Genomic DNA, 5,071 nt, shown 5'->3' with positions numbered 1-5,071 from the left:
TAGATTTGACCGAGGAGGGACCCAGGCGTCCGGGCCCCATAGATTGAATTTGACCGAGGAGGGACCCAGGCGTCGGGGCCCCATAGATTGCACTGAGGAGGGACCCAGGCGTCCGGGCCCCATAGATTGCACTAGAGAGGGACCCAGGCGTCCGGGCCCCATAGATTAGACCGAGTAGGGACCCAGGCGTCCGGGCCCCATAGATTTGACCGATAAGGGACCCAGGCATCCGGGCCCCACAGATTTAACTGAGGAGGGACCCAGGCGTCCGGGCCCCATAGATTGCACTGAGGAGGGACCCAGGCGTCCGGGCCCCATAGATTGCAGTGAGGAGGGACCCAGGCGTCCGGGCCCCATAGATTTGACGGAGAAGGGACCCAGGCGTCCGGGCCCCATAGATTTCACTAAGGAGGGACCCAGGCGTCCGGGCCCCATAGATTGCACTGGGGAGGGACCCAGGCGTCCGGGCCCCATAGATTGCACTGAGGAGGGACCCAGGCGTCCGGGCCCCATAGATTTCACTGAGGAGGGACCCAGGCGTCCGGGCCCCATAGATTGCACTGAGGAGGGACCCAGGCGTCCGGGCCCCATAGATTGCACTGAGGAATGCAGTTCCCAGTGTCCGGGAACTCCTGGGTCCCTTCGGGAACTCCTGGGTCCCTCTCGGCTCTTGGGTCACTTGGGGCACGCCTGGGTCCCATGGGGCACTCCTGGGTCCCTCCCCAGCTCCTCTGTCCGGGGGAAGGGATTATAGGGAGGGACCCAGGAGTTCGGAATGGACTCTGGAGTTCCGGGGACCCAGGAGTTCGGGAGGGACCCAGGAGTGCCCCAAGGGACCCACAACTACAGGAGGGACCCAGGAGTTCTGGAGGGACCCAGGAGTTCGGGAGGAACCAATATAGCGGACCCAGGCGTCTGGGAGGGACCCAGGAGTGCCCCAGGGACCCAGGAGTGCCCCAAGGGACCCAGGAGTTCAGGAGAGGGGACCCAGGAGTTCGGGAGGGACCCAGGAGTGCCCCAAGGGACCCAGGAGTGCCCCAGGGACCCAGGAGTTCAGGAGGGACCCAGGAGTGCCCCAAGGGACCCAGGAGTGCCCCAGGGGACCCAGGAGTTCAGGAGGGACCCAGGAGTGCCCCAAGGGACCCAGGAGTTCGGGAGGGACCCAGGAGTCTGGGAGGGACCCAGGAGTGCCCTAGGGACCCAGGAGTTCAGGGAGGGACCCAGGAGTGCCCCAAGGGACCCAGGAGTTCGGAGGGACCCAGGAGTTCAGGAGGGACCCAGGAGTGCCCCAAGGGACCCAGGAGTTCGGGAGGGACCCAGGAGTGCCCCAAGGGACCAGGAGTTCGGGAAGGACCCAGGAGTGCCTCCAGGTACCGAGGACTTCAGGAGGACCCAGGAGTGCCCTGAGGGACCCAGGAGTTCGGGGGATACCCAGGAGTTTGGGAGGGACCCAGGAGTGCCCCAAGGGACCCAGGAGTTCGGGAGGGACCCAGGAGTGCCTCAAGGGACCCAGGCGTCCGGGGGGGACCCAGGAGTGCCCCAAGGGACCCAGGCATGCCCCAAGTGACCCAAGAGTCGAGAGTGACCCAAGAGTTCGGGAGGCACCGAGGATTACGGGAGAGACCCAGGAGTGCCCCAAGGGACCCAGGAGTTCAGGGAGGGACCCAGGAGTGCCCCAAGGGACCCAGGAGTTCGAGAGGGACCCAGGAGTTCAGGAGGGACCCAGGAGTGCCCTGAGGGACCCAAGAGTTCGGGGGATACCCAGGAGTTTGGGAGGGACCCAGGAGTGCCCCAAGGGACCCAGGAGTTCGGGAGGGACCCAAATAAGGGCCCCCCAAACTCCTGGGTCCCCTCCCGAACTCCTGGGTCCCTCCCATGACCTATAATGCCCCCTAAATGACTCATAGAGCCCCATAAGTGCCCCATAGCGCCCCATAAGTGCCCATAGCGCCCCATAGTGCCCCACAAATGACTCATGGAGCTCCAGAAGTGCCCCTTAGTGACCCCTAAGTGCCCCATAAGTTCCTGTTAGTGACCCCTAAGTGCCCCATAGCGACCCACAAGTTCCCCATACGTCCCCCTTAGAGCCCCATAAGTGACCCATAGAGACCCATAAGTGCCACCGAGCGTCTCGCCAGTGCCCCATAGAGCCCCATAAGTGACTCATAGACCCCATAAGTGCCCCATAAGTCCCTCTTAGTGACCCCCAAGTGCCTCATTGGGACCCACATGTTCTCCATTAGTGACCCATAAGTGCACCATACAGCCCCATAAGTGACCTATAGGTGACTCATAGTGCCCCAAAAGTGACCCATAGCGCCCCATAAGTGCCCCCATAGCGTCTCCCCAATGCTCCATAGAGCCCCACAAGTGACACATGGAGCCCCATAAGTGCCCCATAGAGCCCCATAAGTGACATATAGTGCCCCATAAGTGACTCACAGGGACCCATAAGTGGCCCATAGGTGCCTCTAAGTGACCCCAAGTGCCCCATAGCGACCCATAGAGGCCCATAAGTGAACTATAGTGCCCCATAAGTGACTCATGGAGACAGTGTCCCTCCCGAACTCCTGGGTCCCTTGGGGCATTCCTGGGTCCCTCACAGAGTCCTGACTCCTTTGGGGCACTCCTGGGTCCCTTGGGGCACTCCTGTGTTCCCATTGAACTCTTGGGTTCCCCCCCCCGAACTACTGGATTCCCCCCGAACTCCTGGGTCCCCACCAGAACTCCTGGGTCCCCACCAGAACTCCTGGGTCCCCTGGAGGGCCAAGAGTGGATTGGCACATTGAGAGGCCCATAAATTGGATCCAAAAGGTCTTTAATAATTAATTAATTGGGGTGTGGGGAGGGGGACACTCGGACGCCTGGTTCCCCCGGACGCCTGGGTCCCATATTTGGGTTCCTCCCAGACGCCTGGGTCCTGTATTTGGGTCTCTCCCGGACGCCTGGGTCCCCTAGTTGGGTCCCCTATTTCCTCCCCCCTGGACGCCTGGGTCCCTCCCGGACGCCTGGGTCCCCGAGTTGGGTCCTCTATTTCCTCCCCCCTGGACGCCTGGGTCCCTCCCGGACGCCTGGGTCCCCTAGTTGGGTCCTCTATTTCCTCCCCCCTGGACGCCTGGGTCCCTCCCGGACGCCTGGTCCCCTAGTTGGGTCCCCTATTTCCTCCCCCCTGGACGCCTGGGTCCCTCCCGGACGCCTGGGTCCCCGAGTTGGGTCCTCTATTTCCTCCCCCCTGGACGCCTGGGTCCCTCCCGGACGCCTGGGTCCCCTAGTTGGGTCCTCTATTTCCTCCCCCCTGGACGCCTGGGTCCCTCCCGGACGCCTGGGTCCCCTAGTTGGGTCCCCTATTTCCTCCCCCCTGGACGCCTGGGTCCCTCCCGGATGCCTGGGTCCCCTAGTTGGGTCCCCTATTTCCTCCCCCCTGGACGCCTGGGTCCCTCCCGGACGCCTGGGTCCCCTAGTTGGGTCCCCTATTTCCTCCCCCCTGGACGCCTGGGTCCCTCCCGGACGCCTGGGTCCCTAGTTGGGTCCCCTATTTCCTCCCCCCTGGACGCCTGGGTCCCTCCCGGACGCCTGGGTCCCCTAGTTGGGGTCCCTTATTTCCTCCCCCCTGGACGCCTGGGTCCCTCCCGGACGCCTGGGTCCCCTAGTTGGGTCCTCTATTTCCTCCCCCCTGGACGCCTGGGTCCCTCCCGGACGCCTGGGTCCCCTAGTTGGGTCCCCTATTTCCTCCCCCCTGGACGCCTGGGTCCCTCCCGGACGCCTGGGTCCCCCAGTTGTCTTCCTCCCAGACGCCTGGGTCCCCTAGTTGGGTCCCCTATTTCCTCCCCCCTGGACGCCTGGGTCCCTCCCGGATGCCTGGGTCCTCTATACGGGTCCTGTATTTGGGTTCCTCCCAGATGCCAGGGTCCCATTTGGATCCCTCTCGGACGCCTGGGTCCCCCAGAACTCCTGGGTCCCCTGGCAGGGTGGGAGGGGAAGTAACACATTGAGACGCCCATAAATTGGATCTAAAAGTCTTTATTAATTAATTAATTGGGGTGCGGGTGACGAGGACACCCGGACTCCTGGGTCCCCCCGGACGCCTGGGTCCCCTGTGTCCCCTAGGGGAGCAGGGGGAGCCCCGGGAGGGGGAGCAGCCCCAGGGTCCCCCCCCAGGATCGGGCCCACGGGTGGCACCAGGGACTGGGCGACAGTGCGGAGGGGGACAAGGGGACCTGGGGACATGGGGACGGCACCTCAGTGTCCCCAGGGTCCCCATGGCCCCCCATCCCCATATCCCATGTCCCCCTGTCCCCTGTCCCCATGTCCCCATGTCCCCATGTCCCATGTCCCCATGTCCCCATATCCCCATGTCCCCCTGTCCCCATTGTCCCCTGTCCCATGTCCCCCTGTCCCCATGTCCCCCTGTCCCCCTGTCCCCCTGTCCCCCTGTCCCCTTGTCCCCATGTCCCATGTCCCCATGTCCTCCTGTCCCCATATCCCCCTGTCCCCATATCCCCATGTCCCCATGTCCCCATATCCCCATGTAGCCATGTCCCCATGTCCCCCTGTCCCCATATCCCCATGTCCCCATGTCCCCATGTCCCATATCCCCATGTCCCCGTGTCCCCATATCCCCCTGTCCCCATATCCCCATGTCCCCATGTCCCATATCCCCATGTAGCCATGTCCCCATGTCCCCCTGTCCCCATATCCCCATGTCCCCATGTCCCCATGTCCCATATCCCCATGTCCCCGTGTCCCCATATCCCCATGTCCCCATGTCCCATGTCCCCCCAGTCCCCCTGTCCCCATGTCCCCATATCCCCATGTCCCCATGTCCCCATGTCCCATATCCCCATGTCCCCGTGTCCCCATATCCCCATGTCCCCCATGTCCCATGTCCCCCCCGTCCCCCTGTCCCCATGTCCCCACATCCCCATGTCCCATGTCCCCATGTCCCCATATCCCCTTGTCCCCATGTGCCCCTGTCCCCCTGTCCCCATATCCCCATGTCCCCATATCCCCCCACATCCCCAATGTCCCATGTCCCCCAATGTCCCATTCCCATTGTCCCGTGTCCCCTCAC

Source organism: Columba livia, unplaced genomic scaffold, assembly GCF_036013475.1.
Source record: "Columba livia isolate bColLiv1 breed racing homer unplaced genomic scaffold, bColLiv1.pat.W.v2 Scaffold_2025, whole genome shotgun sequence".
In the NCBI taxonomy this organism is placed as follows: domain Eukaryota; kingdom Metazoa; phylum Chordata; class Aves; order Columbiformes; family Columbidae; genus Columba; species Columba livia.
The sequence above is the reverse complement of the archived record's forward strand: the minus strand, read 5'-3'. Positions refer to the sequence as shown.